The sequence below is a fragment of the Amphibalanus amphitrite genome, unplaced genomic scaffold, assembly GCF_019059575.1.
Source record: "Amphibalanus amphitrite isolate SeventyFive unplaced genomic scaffold, NRLGWU_Aamphi_draft 000034F_arrow, whole genome shotgun sequence".
Taxonomy (NCBI): domain Eukaryota; kingdom Metazoa; phylum Arthropoda; class Thecostraca; order Balanomorpha; family Balanidae; genus Amphibalanus; species Amphibalanus amphitrite.
In genome coordinates this window covers 243,263-261,315 of record NW_024881530.1, presented here as the reverse complement: position 1 = coordinate 261,315, position 18,053 = coordinate 243,263, and the positions used below count along the sequence as shown (strand labels likewise).

Below are 18,053 nucleotides of genomic sequence, written 5' to 3'. Positions count from 1 at the left end.
TTACGCGTGTGACAGGGATTGGGATGGAGATTTGCTGCATCTTGATCTGTGATATCCAGCGACCAGCCAGGTCAGTCCCAAGACCGCATTGAGAGGTCAATCCCAATCCCGGAATCCGGCTAATCCGTCGCGATCGTTCCTTTTCCTAGGGATCTTAGTTCAACTTCTGGGGCATTCCACGATAGATCGTACCACTTTTTTCCAATTTGACACCCTCATCTCTCGGAATTTGACGAGAATTGGTCTCAGGGGTAATCAGGGCTCTGAATCCACCTGTAACAATTTCAGGCTTATCAGATAAGTATTTTTTTAGTTATGGTGTATAGCATTTTTTGGATCTTGCTTTGCAGCGCTAAGTTTGGCGGGCTGTAACTCTAAGACGGATTATTCAAATGCCAAATGTTATATAACATTGAACTTGCAATGAAACAGATTAATATGTATTTTTGAAACTTCGAAAAATACGCTATTTTTGATATATGACATATCGAGTTTTCTTTCTTTTGTATTTTTTGGACTTTGGGACCAAATTTTTTTGAATTTTTATTTCTTTAAAAAAAATATTTGGCTCATTGTTAAGAAGTATGCAAAAAAATAGGAAGGTGTTCTTTCTATAAATGTATTTATTTTACGTCACGATAACGGTTTCGAATAGTGATTTCGGGAGGGGAGCTTACAAATGGCGTGGTAAAGCTGCCTAGTGACATCACGGGTTACTGAAATTTCAATTGAAGTCAGAGTCATCTGAAAAAAGTGAAAAGAGGGTTCATCCAACCCTCTTTCCTATAAGCGCGAGGGTGAAAAAGGCTGTTTGGTTCTGACATTGTTTTGGACGCCAATGACCATAGCTGTCCGAGATGAAAGTTACAGGACTCATACATAGTTAGTGTCCTCCAGAGGTCTCACAATTTGTATAGGGTAGACCGGGGCAAGTCGCCCCGCCCCGCCGAGGTAAAACGCCTCACCGATGTTTCTCGGAACTGGCAAGGTTCTGGGGAAACATCCTCTCTTCTATAAAACGTGCACTATATGATCATTATATGAACAGACTGGAAAGAAATTGTGATAACTCTTTAGGGAGATATAGCCAAAAATTTGTTTTTGGAGTAATTTTTATGTTTTGTAGTCAGATTATGCATAATGGCGTTCTTTTATGGTCCACATCAGGTTAACGACTTTTATGTATTTTGAACAACTATTGTCTAACGCTTATAATGCTGGGTTGGTCCGTTTTAAATTATGTCTTGCTGGAGTGCAAGGCGTTGTTCTCTGACCGAACTACGTGATGGGGTAAAACGCCCCAGGGCGGTGTTTCACGGGACGCTGCTACCACGCTGCTATCAAATTGCGCGAGCTGACGTCACACTTGTGGTAGTGTTGGAGCAATGGGCTTGTTGATGTTTCCATGGAAACCCAATTTGACACGTGTAAAAGCAGCGTGCTGCTATCACCGGTGAAACAGGGCCCAGTAGGTCGCGGGGCAAAAAGCCCCATGGGGCGTTTTACCTCATGTGTTGTTCCGACTACCCACTTCCTAATGTTCGGTAGCTGGCGAACAGTAAGTTTCTATGCAATTTTATGTATTTTTCTCAGCAAATTAATGGCAAAGGAAGTATTCTGTTAACATTTGCATTGCGATAATTTATTATTTGGCCTTATGAGGCAGGTGAAAAACCTGTATATACATACAATAGTGTCATAGCTGAACACCTGACAGGAAGGAAGGTGCTAACTTCAGTGCCGAGCCTCCCAAGGTCTAACGGGCCTCTCATATAAGATTTAGTCAACTAGCATGTTTAATCTTTAATCTAGAGTATGGGGCTTCTTGCTCCAGGCCGTGGGGCGTTTTGCCCTGGGGTTGGGGCAAAATGCCCCATTTGCAGTTGCTTCACAAATCACTTCCTAGCTGGGAGTCCGATCATAAGTGAATGAATTTGAGGGGTGGAATTTAAAGTAAAATGTCCAAAGAACGCATTGAGCACAAATTTGGCCTTCTAGGTGATGTGGGACAAAAGTTATGTAGCAAAATAAATTATCTGGGGCGTCTTGCCCCAGGCTACCCTATCTGGGAATTTTTCAAGGTTACATGAGGTCAGGTCGGTCACGTGACATCACTGTTATAAGTCAATGGGGAAATGTAAAAAACTATTATTTTGGCGCCGAGAATGATCTAAACTATCTCACGTACATGGTATCGTGATTTCATGCACTCCTTGCAAAGTCCAATGCTTCACTTTTGCATTGTTAACCTTGCGTGACGTCATTTAGGGTTGTACGAGTTTTTCGTCAATAACTCCCGATCAAATGGAGCTAGAGAGTCGGGAAAGCCACCAATGGACTCGGGAAGACCTTCCGAATCGAATGATATGTCATATGATACCCTTTGCCCAGCTTTGTGACCTGAGGGGCTCTGACCTGACCTTGACCCGAGGTCAACTGCTTAAGTGACCTCACCCTAGCAAAAAGTATACCATTCGATGCACCGGAGCTAGGCGAACACAATGATGCCAAAATCGCGGCTCTGCGGCCATTTTTTGCGAAGTTATTTACTAAAAACCGAACCCGTAACTTCAGTCACTTGACCTGACCTCAGACGCTACCGGTTAACTTGAGACCTTAAAATCGGGTACCAATCGCTGCGACTTGTAACGGCACACACGCTCGTTTTTTCCGCGAGGCTCTAGCAGCTCCATTAGAAGCGAAATGGCGTGCTGGGGTCGTATCAACCCCTCCGAAACCCATTTGGTTTGCGGGAAAATGAGGAACTTATAGAAAGAACACCTTTCTAATTTTTTGCATGTCGATTTGCAATGACATTAAGTTTATTTTGAAAAAATAAAAATGTGAAAAATTTTGGTCCCAAAAGTCATTAGAGGCAAATGAAAAAAGATTAAGGTTTTTACTCAACAATGAAAATTTTTCTTTGGAATTTTTTAATAGTAATATTAAATTTTGATTCATCGCAAGCTTAGTGTTGTTTACTTTTTGTTGGTTGCTTAACTCGTTCTTGAGTTATAGGCCATCAAACTCACCGTTACATACCGAAGTTAAAAAATGTAATGCAATATAACTCAAAAAGTTTTGATCTCAGAAGTCTGATATTTTGCCAGGCGTCTTTGGGGCCTATGATTACCCCTAGGACCAATTTTCATTAAAATCTGAGAGATGAGGGTGACGGGCCTGGTACGATCTATCGTGGAATGCCCCTTCTGTCTTAGCATGACTCCAAAGCAAAAACATTGTAATTGAATCGGAATGAATAAAAGTGATTAATTTCGGAGTTCGGGACTCGCAAGACCATACGCAACCAGTGTTGTTTTAAACATTGCTACTGATGTAGGTAAGCACAATGCACGCTAAGCAGCACATGCTATTTGATGTTTCAAAATCCAATCCTTTTTTAGAGCAAATGATTGTCCATGAATAAGCTGAGTGAAAGTAAATAGATCGTGCCTTGCTCACTTGCTGTCATGCCTGAGACGCGGCGGCGGCTCAGTGACCTGACTGCTCACTGCCCAGCCGGGCCTGCCACCGTCACCGACCACCTGCTGGAGGCCCGTGATGGTCCCCTGACGTCCGTGACGGTTTCGTGACACCCGTGACGCTGTTGTGACTGGGCGCTGAAGTAACGCGGCAGTAGCATCCGCTGATGGGTATAGACAGGACGGGAGCCAAGCTGACCTCGTCGAAAGCCCTCCACCAGACAGCGCCGGAAAGCAACCGTCATTGTTTTGATGCGGGCGGGAAGGAACTTCCTTGCATCATCAGCCCGCATCACACAATATATTCGTCCGGCTTTCTATACGGGTGTTACAATTAGGTCACGGCGTTTTCGTTTGCTCCATTCCTCATGTTTTCCAGGGACAGACTTTTGTTTCATTTAACAAATTTGCCGAAGTAATGACAGTGCACAGCGTTATGGGCTGTGTCGTTTTAAGAAATAGATTTATGTTCATCTCGAGGCCTCCCTTCTGGCACCTTCTCCTATTCGATATTCCTGTGCCGTAATCCCCCGCCTCCCGACTACCCGTTTACCTGTCGGCCCGTCCTTCAACTCTCAACCATCCCTGTCTTCTCGTCTCTCGGCTGTTTTCCATCCGTCATTCCGCCTGTGTCTACTTAGTCGGCTGTCCACAATCTCCACCCGCCTCTCTTGTCGATTCCCCCGTTTCTTTTCAACCCACTCGTCTCCTATCAATAGTCTCTTCATTGTCTTGTCAATCAACTCGTCTCTCTCGTGTACTCATCCGTCTCCGGAGTCTCAGCTGTCCATCTGGCCACCACCGCCGGCCCACGCCTGCGGCCAATGACCTCGTGGGAGCGTCTCCGGCGCGTCGCGGTCTGAGACGCACAAAAACACGTGGATCAACCGGACCGGCGCGCCCGACCCGTCTCGCTTAGTCGATCGGCGCAGGGTCAGGGTCTCTCCATGACGGTCGCAAGAGGACTGGTTTACGGTTGCTGCAGGGCATTCGCTTGATTTGAACGCGAGTTTCACGTTCATGTTGGTGTTTCGCTTGTGATTAACGAGGCTGGTAGTTAAATGTAACCATTTAGCTATTTAGGAAGGGAATAATCAACAATAAAGCATTGTATTATTGACCAGCTAAGCTTATAGCAAAACGAGACAGAACCTCCAGGACGTGTCGTGATTTTTGCGGTACCATCAGTAGTCTATCCCAGCCTACAAAGTGGGCGGTGCCAGTGAGTCTCCTGTCTCCTGTCTCCTGCCCCATACAAGTATGAGCTGTCCAATTCACAAGCACACATGCTCTCGAGTCTACCTGCCGTCCCTACCGTTCCGCCCGTGCCCCAGCAAACAGGCCTTCCGCTCTCCTCTCGAAGTGCCGGACACTCGAGTGTTTACCGACATTCCGTTATAATTAGCGCGCCAGTATGCGTACCGCCCTGCTACTTCCTTCGTCGATGGGCTCCTCGGCAGGCGCGGATACAAGGGGGGGCCCCCCCCTTGGCCGATTGTTTTCAAAAATAAAATAAAAAGTTAAAAAGTTAAAAAGCTGAAAAGGGGGCCTCCTGAAAATAAAGTGGCCGAAATCCGATGAGTTTTTTTTTTAACCTACCCACTTAGTTATTTCTTAGAAGACTAGCTGAGAAGACTTCTTTGTTAGAAGATTGGTAAGGCTTTTCATAACTTGGAGGTCTCTTATACTCACAGAGATGACCACTTTTACAGGGCCTCTTAACCTGCACAGAGGGCCTCCAAGCCTGCACAGATGTTGAGATGTTGCCTGAACAGCTAGATAAGCTCAATAGACGCAGTTTTTTTTTTTTGGGGGGGCCACCAAGTGGGAAGATGGGGCCTCCAACAGGTGGGACTATGGGGGGGGGGCCTCCTGGTTTCTAATGGCCCCTCCCTTGGAGATTTTCTGGATCCGCCCCTGCTCCTCGGTGTGCTGGACGCGCATTGTTTGCGATGTGTTGACTTTCCAACAGTGTGCTGACACCGAGTGGGGCATGATTTTCACCTTCCTCTCGCCCTCTTCTCTCGTACTCGGCCGAGTTGGCTGGCTGGTGTCGGGTGACACCGTCGACTACCATTCTATGACGCGCACTCGGCCCTGATAAATAATCGCATGGGCAATGAAATCCAGCACCAAATATTTGAACTATTTCTTTGATTCATATTCCTGGCAGATCTGTACAGAGATATTCCTCATGAGGTCCTCATCACATCGTTGATTTGCGCGAGCTGCGTGACGGGGTTGTCACCCGAGCTCGTGCGAGAAGCCCTACCGCGTCCTCAGCCCGCTCCCGCTGGGGAGGGAGGGGAGGAGGGGGAGGGAGACGGAACTGGAGGGCCCGCCGCCGGCGCCGCCGCCGCCGCCGCCGCCGTCCGTCAGCCTGGGAGGCAGCGACGGCAGTCGTCGGGCTCGAGCGGCGAGGGAAGGTGTGTGTGGAGTGTTGTTGGTGGAGAGAGAGGGAGTGATGGTGTTGGTGTGGTGGAGCAGTGGGTAGTGTGGACATAAATCGTTGATTTTTCGGTTATTTTGGAGCAAGATTACTGTGCGAGGAAAGGATACCTGAGCCGTAAAGGTAGGTAACTTGAACCGTAGCCTTCCCGTAAATACGAAACGTGGCAGGGCATATTTTAACAAATTTTTACTGCGTCCCAAAGTTGAGCAGAGGGCACGTGCTACGACTAAGGGCACAGGGCAAGGAACAGAGCAGGGCACTTAAGAGGGCAGAAAGTAGGGCACGGCAGGCTACAGGGCATGGCACAGAACATTTTAGAGGGAAGGGTCCAGGTCAGGGCACACAGCAGGGCACAGGTCAGGGAACCTGATAGGGCACTGGGCAGGGACGCAGTGGGTCAAATCAGCAGGGGCTACGTCCCAAGGCGAGGGGGCTGCGTCCCAGAATGGGACGCAGTAAGTGCCTTAAAATATGCCCTGAAACGTGGACAGCTGTGACATGAATGATGGGTTTTCTATTATGTTTTGCCTTTTTGCAATTCGTCCGATCCATTTTCCAGTTATTCTATCTTTTTTCATTGCTGCTGTACCTATGTCGTTTGCTTCAGAGTTCAGTCTAAAGCATCTATGGAAATATTTCGCATGTTTAATTGTATTTTTTTTTTTCGCTATGTTATTTTTCGCTATCGGAGCTAGTTTTTCGAAATGGATCAAGCAAATTAACGTCTCTCAACTTCATGAGGTGCTTATTTGGTGTCACTGTTATTAATTTAATCTATCTCTGAATGAAGTTTGAATGAAATTGGTATTCATATTACCCGGAAATGAAAAATAATCGATTAGCCGATTCATTCACCTTCACGTCTGAATCAGTGATGCGTGATCAGAATATCATTAATAGCATTAATCAAATTAACCCCATCAACGTGTGCTGAATCATGAATGTCCCGATGGGCGATGGATGCTTATTTGTAGCGATTTAGAGGACGCTCACGCTTATCTTATGTGTATGAATTACATCGTCCGATCGTGCTTTTTAATACTCACTCATGTTTCTGTTTTCTGAATATGACCGTCTACAATGTAGAAGCAAAAAACATCTCACTCTTATTGGGCTGCCCATCGCACAGTGGGGATTTTTCCGATCTAGCGCCTATTAATTCAAAAAATATTTTTTGGATTTTTGTTTATTTTTTGTGTCAGTAGGGCTAAGAAATGTCTGAATTTTTCATATATGGCATTGTTTTATATGTATGTCCACAGCAAAACTAGGAAAAATGCGCCCAAAGTTCACACTCATGCGTGATTACTCAATGGGCTCAGCAAGGCCCGAAAGTATAGCTCAATTTCATTGTCCTGTCCTGTTGGTTTTAATCTTGCGAGGTCTTAAAGTTGCATATCGTCTGAAAGGCACCTTTATTAGGAATGGAATGGCAAACAGAAAGTATGCCACAACCTTACTAAGGTCACAAAAATGCCCTTTACAAAAAACCCTTACAGACACCATATTGAAGGAATGGTATTCTAAATAAATGTAGGAAATCAACAATGTTCTCCACACTTTTCCACTCCGAAATATATCCTATCGAATTCGCCACTTTCTTCTGCACAAGACAACGCCTAGTTTGGCTGCCGAAACTTGCCTGAACACGGAATATTCACATTAGAGTATCTTAACACCCCACTCGAGGAGCGCTAGGGCAAACAGCACGATATAGGTATGTTCCGGACATAGGCGAATAATTTTACTTTGTGATTTATATGATGCATATTTTCTGAGACACATTCATTAGGAATAGGATGACAAGCGTAAATTATACATACCGTAACCTTATTAACCATCGCACTTGTGGGCAGGGGGAGGGGGAAGGGGTCGGATAAAACCCCATGGTTTTCCGCAAATTACTCGCGCAAAAAGCGGCCGATCGCGCCGAAACTTTCGGTACCCTCGAGATTATCAATTTTACACATAACCTAAAAATTTCATGACTCTGACCCAACTGACCTTTGACCTGTGGCATATTTCTCGAGACCATGTTTGGCCGGAATCGCGATTCGGCGTATGCCAGCTCACATTATCCGCGATTTCCAGTCTTTTTGTGGTTTTAAACGTTCAAATATGTGAAATGATGTTGGTGCCATGCATAATGGTGGGTGTCAAGGTCACGTGAAGGTCAAGTCAAGGTCATTGACCTTTTGATGACCTTGGTTCACTTTTTCGAGTTTTACTTGTTTTTAGGGTAGTTTTTGGTGCTGATTTCGATTTTAGCAGCCATTTGAATATTTACGAAGTAGTTTTAGTGCCTTCGTTCCATGTTACGAAGCTATCAGTAGTAGGTGACACTTCTATGGATGACCGGCAGGACGCCATCTAATTGATCTAACCTGACCTGACCCGACCTGGCCTAAATGCATAAAGACATCGTCTGTGATCAAAACTAACATGAATTTCGTGATCAGCACCCCAAAATACCCCGTAACACCCTAACTTTGCGAAGTTTCAAGAGGTCTCGATTTCCCAACTTTAGTTGGGTCATTAAACTGACTTGGAAAGTCAGCTTATGATCTTAGACTTTGAAATTGGATATATTCGGCCTAATTTCGTCATAGGCAGCACGCTTGACTTTTCCGCGAAGCTCTAGCTTGATCAGGGGCCAAACGGCTGAGCGGGGGGTCCAATTGAACCCCCTATACTATGTTGATTATGCACATTTACAGGTAAAATTCTCACCAGGACACACCAGCCAACATCTGTGCACAATTTGGCTACAATTCTACCTATGGTTTGCCCTCTACGAATAAATACGTGCTAGATCGGAAAAATCCCCACTGTGCATCGACAGGAACTCGGCGATATTTAGTTACCGTCTCATAAACTGTATTCCTTACTTACCAATTGAATGTGGATTACCTCTGTCAATGAAAACTTTTCTATTTCCTAGCAAATATGAAAACAAACATACACCTAACTATAATAGGCTGATATAACGCCATAACATCCTGCTCTCATATTATGCTCTTGTTACAATGTTACAGATCTCTAAAAGCATTTGCTGACTATGAAGGGGTGTTTGTGCTAACAAACCGACGTTACTAGTTTGTCAAGGTTATGCGTGGCAGTGCCATTCTGAGATAACGTCGTCATCTTTTGTAATTGTTTTTTTTTTTAGATCATTTCTAGCTCAGGCTCAGCGTGGTGTGACGTTTTCGAAACATTCAAATATTTTTAGATAACGGGTAAAACCAGCAGCGTCAATGGCGCTGCTGACTGAGAATGAGTACTTATGACTATGAGGTAGATGACGCTGCGTCATCTACCTCATAGTCATAAGTACCCGTTCGGTAATGATTTTGTGGGCGTGTCCGAATTCCGAAATTCTTACAGATAGGCGTGTCTTTTTCAATCAGGAAGCGGTTGTAGCGCGCAGGCGTATTCTATTGGACCCCTGGCCTATCATTTTTAACGGAATGCGCAGATTTGCATACCTAATGACTCATCGCTTTCGGTCCCATCAGCACAAAAAGAACCAAGTTTACTGCAACACGGTTATTGAATGTGAAATCTGAAATGTGATCTGAAATATTATGTATTTCCTCTCACCTCTGTTGTATCGACTCATAACAGTTCGATTATATTGGTGAGATGTAAAATTACGGTGTTCAATGTCGGACGTCTTTTAAAACACTCGTGCGGGGTCCACATACGAGCACGACTTTCAGGTGCGGCCTTAGTTGCACTATTGAATTCTGATTAATTCTAGTCGCCCATTTCACATTGCAAACTGGGCTGGAAAAGCTTTTCTTCCGGTCAAAGAAATCGAAACGACTTTCGAAGAATTCCCTAAGTGCTTCATTACGATTAAAGATTGGCATTCGGTCAAATTTCCGTGCAATCTTAAAATAGCTCTTTCTAATAAAAACTCTCAATCTAAAAAACACCCGACGCCACGTTTGAGGAATAGCTATTCGACCCCTTATCGTTACTCTTTCACAAAAAAAAAACAACCCGACCCCAAGTACGAGTCGCGTCTTTCTCCCACATCCGCTCGTTCTCAGCCTCAACAATCGGCATCACCCAGTTTCTCCTTCGCCGCGGTGCGTGCGGTCGCGCGGTCACGACTCTAGCTCCGACGGTCACTGCGGTGACCTGGTGACCGGGTCAGCGGACGGTCAGGTCCGGTCTCTGTCTCTATCTCTGTCTCTGCCAGCGGTGACAACGTCGTGGGAGGTGGCCGCTGGCGCTTCCCGTCTTCTCCACTCACGACGCGGTCGTCACTACTCCATTGTCTGTCGCGGAACTGGGCGACGCTGTCCGCGCGGACACGATCGGACACGGACGGCATTGTCCGACCGGACACGATTTGGGGACTGATTTAGAGATGCCCAGACTTTCAGTTCTTCTGCCACCTTTAACCGGTGGTTTGCTATCGACTCTTTTTAAGGCTTGGAATTATTCGGTCGCGAGTGTTCTTATCAGCGCTAATGGAAACAGCAATCAACCCATGGGACTTAATTAACTTTTCTGAGATTGAGCATGCCATCTGTCCAAGCATTTAACTGAGATCTGATGAACGGCAATCTTTAGCCTTCCGCTTCGCAAGTTATCAGCATACCCTAGCTTTAAACTGTGAGAGCTAAGTATAGTCACACAATGGCACCGCTCCCGTCCCATTCATCCATCTGTTTATGAGAAACGATGTCGATCGTCCGCCGGCCGTTACCCCTGCCGTCTATGAATATGTATGGCCGGGTGGCGTATGAGACCTCTGTCACTGCCGCGCCCACTAAGGACAGGTGAATAATTATGGCAGCGGCACCTGGCGATTGGTGCGGGACGGTGGCATTCAACCCCGCTTCTGTGGGCTGCCGTTTACAGCTGACGGAAGGCAGGCGCCACTCAATGCTATGATTTCTGAAAATCGGATCTTAAACACATGATACACGTGTTGATAAGGTAACCTTCTTTAAAAGACCCATTGTCGTCACTTGTTGTCGCCCTTATTCCTTTTCCAATTCACGTATCGAAAATGTCGCTGGTAAGTGATTTTTTCGCGGGGTTGTTTCTCGGTTCTCCAAGGCAGTCTCCAACTATGTTTCTCCGCTGTACGCAATTCCTGTTTCGTCTTCCTCCGCCGTGCTGGGGAGCATTCCGGTCTAGGGGTAAGTCACTTGCCTCTAGTCTAGATTCGGCCATTCGTGTTCGATTGCCTGGCAATGCACGTAGCATTGCCGCTACCTGACCGCTTGGAACAGCGTGAGAGTTCCGGTTAGCGCCTTAGTCCACTGGATGTGGTGCTCAACCCAAACCAACCAACCAACCTCCGCCGTGCTATACCTACTGGCGCCCCAGTTCTCTTTCACCTTTCCGTCGTGATTCCACTTCTAGTTTCCTCACTTCTGTGTATTGTTCTCTCAAATTGGTACTTCCGTCTCCGTTTTGTGCCTTGTTCTCACCGACCATTTCTCTAGGTCAGTGGGATCACGTCCGGTAACTCTGGCCACTCCGGTGGTAACCCAGCGGTGACCCAACGCCAGCCCAGCGGTAACCCATCGGCAACCCAGCGGTGACCGCGACCGATCGTGATCGCGCCCGGTGAGCGTTTCACGCGCACTGCGCGGTGGGAGCGGCGGGGGTGTCACGAGCGGACCTCACGCCGCCGCGACGGGTGGCCGCCGGCCGTGGCTGACTGTGGCACGCTGTTCTGGACCAACCAGTGTGCTATGACCGTGGCTGCACCGTCCGGTAGCCCTCGGATGTGGCTGCACAGCATTCTGGTCCATCGTTCCGAGTATTCCCATCGCCGTAACATAAAAGTAAACGGATCCGGAGAGGCGCTGCTAGGTAGCTCCCACGCGACCGTCTGCAAAAGGTGCAGGTGGCCCACTTCCATGTGTTTGCCGTCCATTAGCTACTGGTTTCAAAGAGCAATTTGAAAAACTCTTCCGCTACAAGAATTCTTAAAACGAGTCCATGCTACCACGTCGTGACCTACAATGGTCTGCCAATGTTGACGTTTGCCCGCATTTGGCTGTTGGTTCTCTGTCGATCTGTCCCTCGGCAGTGGCGATGAATCCGCCCATACAACCTTGACCCGTCCTTGTCCCGACCTTGAGCCATCCTCATTCCCCCATGTCCTCCCTCCCTCCGGGCAGGACCCCGACCCCGACCCCGGCCGGGCCCACAGCTGCTGGGGGCCACAGGTGCTGTGTGCCGACCGGGGCCGGTGGGTGGTCCCGCCCCGCCGGATCGCCGCCCCTCTCACACACTGCCTGCATCGATCGAGCCCGCCGGCCGTCACAGACCGTCACAGTCCGTCACGGAGTCCGTCACGCGCGGGAGTGGTGGGAGTGGCGAGTCGCGGCGCTCACGGTCTGTGGTTTGGTGTGACCCAGACTGAACGGGTTTGATTTGACCCGAGTGACGTCATGCGAAGGGAGATGACGTTGGTGTGGTGAGATGGAGTTCGGCTGTGACGCTAGTGGTAGATGTGGATCTTGTGACGTGAGAGCGACGCTGTACTGCGTGTTGGTTTCTGGGACGAACGGCATTGCAATTGCAACATTGGGCTGCCGGCGCAGGCGGAGTGATCATAGAAGAGCGCGATCGGTGCGTGCGTGACTGTCGATGTGGTAAAGAACTCCGACCTTTGAGATCTGGGCATTTCTCCGGGATCACCGCCGGTTATCTCAGCCTGACCTCGGCTGACCTCTGGTCACGTGATGGATGTGTGTGCCCGAGTACCTACCGCGCCGCCGCTGACCTGTCTGTCATCTGACAGTATCTGACAGAACTTGACAACTCTCGGGAGAGTGACAGTTATGCAAGTGAAACAATAGTACTGGCTGAGTCATTTCAGTGCGTTAGGACGGCGCGGCACCTAGGCTGAGCAGGCTGCAACTCTTGGGTCTCACCTACCTCGTCTGGTGACCTGATATTGACCTCGGTGACCTGACCTGACCTGCCATGCCCAGTCGGTCTCACTACGACCCGCGCCTCGGTCGGTACCGGTTCGGTAGTATCGACGAGTGGTTCCTCTGGTTTGCCAGGCAAGTATCGTGTGAAACCCTCGTGTGGTTCACGTGGTGAAAATGTAAAATGCATGTGGTTCTCGATTACTTGTACTCGTATCTACCCCGGTATAAATTTGTCGGCTGTCTTACTCAAGCTTCAGTGTTCTAGTTTCTATCCTGTCACGTCTAGTTTTCAGGTGAGAAGTGTAATTTACCTCAGCTACATCCCACGTAAATTGACCAGCGTCCACCTTTTCTGGACGTAAATCAGTGGCCGACGCTCTGACTTACGGTTTCCTTCCTGTCGTAATGGACTGTAGGGGAAGCCGGGGGAAGCCCGGCATAGTAAGCTCTTTTTCATTTTTATTACATACCATACGTGCTGTATAAAATGTTGATATCCTGCTAGCTAGCTAAGTTCATTGGCCGTGTTTTCCCAAAAATTCGGTTTCGTGGAATAAGTTTAAGGTTGAGAAAATCGAGTTTTAAAAAAGTGTTGATTTTTCTGGGGTAAGCCCGGCATAGGGGTAACGCCGGCCACCTCCCCAGCGCTTTACAACGAGTTGATGAAACCATTATGTGTTTTCCAAATATTAACGGAAAGTGAAATATTAAGGTACTGATTAGCTCTGGACATCTTAGAGTTTATGTCACTACTGGTATTTTAGCTAGCGTCTACTACATATACAGTACAGGTCGATGAAAATCGTGATGCAAAATTGACAAAAAATGTGTATTTCAAAATTCCTTAAAATTTATTTTTCTTTTTACCTTAATGCATCATATTGCATATCATTCGACTCGGCTGATGAAGAAGAACACAACGACACCATTTTTGAAGCTCTAGCTTCATTGTCTGTCGCGTTATCTGCAAAAACGTAGTTTGACCCTAGTTAACCTTAAGTGACATGACTGGCTTTGTCTATGATAACATGTTTATTTTCGAAATTTATCTTTGATCTAGGTGTAAACCAAACCTGCTCAGTACCTATTATCTCGTGGAAAACAGTGGTTTAGTGGCATTGCTCTCGGTTGGGGGTAAGCTTGGCCACTCGCCCGGGGTTACCCCAATGTGCTAATTTTTATTTTAGAACAGCGATATTCGAAAAAATGTCATACTTAGGTAAGCCAGCCTGCCTCGTCACCCCTCACTACAAACACTTAAAGGGACCCTCCCACCTTAACATTAGTTTTGAGTTGAGATAGCCAAGTTTGCGGCCAGGCTCAGAAACCACCATTTATCCTGGTCGCAACCCCCGCAGCTTTATGGTGTTCAAGAAATTTCTTCCCTTTACTTGCAGGGTGGGACCAGCGTGGTCCCTATCTCTTAACCATTACGGGAATCTGATGACGTCATCAGGCTTTCGAACGTCCGTTAAATGTTTGACTAAAACGTTTTGTAGCACGCGGTGGTATATGCTGCTTTGCGCGCAACAAATGCCGCACTTTCAAATAAAGTCGCTAGGAACAGCGGAGATCCCAAAAAGTAAACAAAAATAAAAGTCTAATATCTTGAAAACCGGTGAATATTTTTCGATGAAATTTGGTAGATATTCGTTTTTGCCCTTTCTGAACCGAGCGACATCACTTTCATGCCAATTCATTAACTTTTTTGAAGGTGGGAGGGTCCCTTTAAACGGTCCTTACATAACATTCGTATAAATATTAGTACTGTATGGTATAACATTAACAGTGCAAGATATCTCACTTTTTAGCTAAAAACCCTTAAAATATCATTTTTGCGCTATAACTTTAACAATATGCAATTTTTGTCAGCCTTAACTTTTTTGCTGGCGTTACCTTAGCTGCCACGCTGAAAGGACAAACAGTTGAGCATTTTATTGTGAATAATTTAGCCGGAAACGGGGTGGCCGGGCTTCCCCCACGCCCGGGCTTCCCCCGGCTTCCCCTACTCCAGCTGGCTTCCGGAAGCAGGCACTAAAACTCGCGCGCTGCTGACGAATTGGTCCTCGGCGAGGGTTTTGATCCCGACTTGTGGTGACAAACGATCGTTCGACATCCACCGCACCGCCCAGTGTGGTAGTTTGAAGTTTATTTTCCTGATGAATGTGAACGGCGCGTTTTTGGCCACGCGGTGGGTGTTTTAGGTGGAAGCTATTTGTATGTTATATGCCATCTCTGTATGACGAGATGAAATGCAAGCCATGGGCATATCAAACCAATTACTGCAGAATATATCATCCTCTCAAAAAGGGACCGACTTTTCTAATCCATCTCTCAGCATCAGAAACCCAACCATACCGCCTTGCTCTTGTCCATGCTAGTTCTTTAAAGGTAGTGTGCCAGCTTTCCTGGACCGTATGGAGTTAATGGCCCAGATAAGGAGAACCAGATTTTTAGAACTTATCCATACCTTCAAAACTCATGGAAACGTCTTAAATTCTTCACATTTTGAGTACCCCAGTGCGAAATTCGCCCCGACGGGTTGTCGGTCGTACCCCAACCACATTTCACACCACTATGAACCAGTATAACGCCTTTTGGGGCGACTAACGGAGCGAGCGAGAGGGTGGGCCTTGCACGTGCAAAATTGCGAGGGGGTACCTCCAACTGACTTGTGCACGGCACCCTACTAACTGGTCTCTAGCGATGTGCCAAATTTGGGCACAATCGGCCCAGCGGTTCTCGAGATCTGGAAGCGGCACCCTGCACGTGCGCACGTGCAAAATCGGTCCCAACTGACTTGCGCACGGCACCCTACTAACCGGTCCCTAACTGTATACCAAATTTGAGCGCAATCGGTGGAGCCGTTCTCGAGATCTGGAAACGACCCCTGCACGTGCGCACGTGCAGCAGCACCCCAACTCTGGCACATGGATATGCATTGCCTAGTGGGTGCCTACCTACATGCCAACTCTCAGCGCAATCGGCCCAGTAGTTACCGAGATATTGCAACAATTGCAAAAGTGACACCTCTTCGTTTTGCACGTGGCACGTGCATAAGGGGTCACCCACATGCATCGGGAATAGTCCAATACTTGGTAGAAGGAATGAAGCTACCCTACAAAAATTACCGCATGTAAATCGGCCAAGTGGTTGCTGAGATATAAGCCTCGCAAAAGCGTGACCACGGCCGGCCGGCCGGCCGGCCGGCCGGCCGCTCATACTCAGAAATTTCCGTTAATCTAAGGAAAGACTACGCTCGCTTCGCTCGCTCCGTAACAATAAATGCACACACTGAAATCGCTATTACCGATATGCTCATCCAATCAAGTTTCGATAAACCCGTTCATCATCATCTCCTGCGGTTTCGAACACGCCTGTTAGGTGGTGCGGTAGACCGCGCCCAAAGCCAGGGCCCCTGTAACGTGAGGTCAGGGTATATACGTGAGGTAGCCGAGTCGGGGCAGCGTGCGCTGACCCAAGCCGGGGCCGCGCGTCCTCCCGGTGTCATGTGATAGCCCGGGGCTGCCTGCGGGGATGCGGTAGACCGCGCCCAAAGCTGCGGCCCCGGCTTGGGTCAGCGCACGCTGCCCCGACTCCGCTACCTCACGTTACCGGGGCCCTGGCTTTGGGCGCGGCTTCTGCTCATACTTTGTGGTGCGGTGGTGGTGCGTCGGGCCGCGCGCTCTGACTTCGGCCAAGAAAAATGCGTCAGCTGATCATTGTCATTTCTGCCACTTGCGTGTGGTGAAATGGGGTCATAACCCGGCGGCCGCTGGGCCTCCGCGCCACCCGCCGGCCGCTGGGGGGGGGGGGGGCATATAGTTGCCCCCCTTTACTTCCGCGACGATATCGTCGCAACGCGAAGGGATAGAGAAGCGAAACTTTGCACACATCTTCCTGAATACCTAGCGGAGGTTGTGTCCGAATTTGGTGTCGATCCCATTTGAAATGACGTCACAGTGACGTCATAAGTCAAATTATAGATTTGCGACTCTCAGTTTCCTCACGATACATCAGATATATGGGACCGAATATAAAGGGCCGATTATTGGCTAGGAACTAGATGGAAGTGTACTTAGATGTTTTAGGATGACAGCAGATGCTGTCTAGTTCATTTACAGTTGAGTTTCATGCTCAGCGTCATCAGAAACGGTCCATATCGGAAAACGACAAAACTTTATGACGTCACTGTGACGTCATCTTAGGTGCTACAACCACCAAAATTTATTCAAACATTGCCTAGGTATTCATTTGAAGCTATGCCCAGTTTCACGTTCGTAGCTCATCGCGTTTCGGAGATATTCCACAAAACGTAAAGGGGGGGGGGGCAACTTTATGCCCCCCCCCAGCGGCTCGTGGGTTAAGAGACGGCTTTTTCATATCAATTATTTTACATAAAATCATATTTCAAACCATAAATAATGTTCGACAGCCAAATAAAAGAAACAATACCAATACAGGCTTACAGTTTAAGGCTCGACACTGTGTTGTCTACGAGTAGACAGCTGATAACTTATTCCCGTACGTCGTAACTCTATAATGACCTTTGCTTATTGTCACATGTGCGCCGCATTCGCGATTGTTGCCGACGCCTGTTTGCAGATCAGCCCACTACAGTTGTTATACATATCGAAAAACCGATAAACTTTTAGGCGAAAAAGGCACTATTCCAGGCCCATTTTTGATTTTTTTGCGATATTAGGTAAAAACAGAAGCTTCTTATCCTAGGAAAAATAAAATGGGAAATCTTTCAAAGGTGGCACACTACCTTTAAATCCAACTTGATCATCTCTCTCAGCTGAGAAGTGCCTACTACCTCTGCAGGTGAGCCCAGCCTTCCCACGGACGGTAGATAAATGACCACCGCTACCGCCAAACCGCCGTCCTCGCCGGCTGGACGGGCGGAGGGACGGACACGGGCTGACGGAAGTGATGCCGTTAGCCGTTAGCGCCGCTCCGCTCCATCACACAGGAAGTCACCGGGGCTGATGATACAGTGACTAGGCCCGACTGTCGCTAAAAGCTGGTGGGGAGCTGTGGTTAGGTTAGGTCAAGGTTGCAATGATCTGACTGACGGATAGGCACTGTCCCAGGTCACTTATTGATTTGGTCAGCGTAGCCTAATGACGTAGGCATTCCATCGGTATGCCGAAGTGTTTATGTATGTCTGTGCTCATCTGTACACAGTCCTAATCAGCTTTC

The 18,053-nt window shown here is 47.7% G+C and overlaps 1 protein-coding gene across 2 annotated transcripts in view; it reads left to right on the top strand.

The window, feature by feature from the left end:
- LOC122369392 (mucin-5AC-like) overlaps positions 1-18,053 on the top strand; it is a 57,456-nt gene that overhangs the window by 3,069 nt on the left and 36,334 nt on the right. The window lies entirely within an intron of this gene.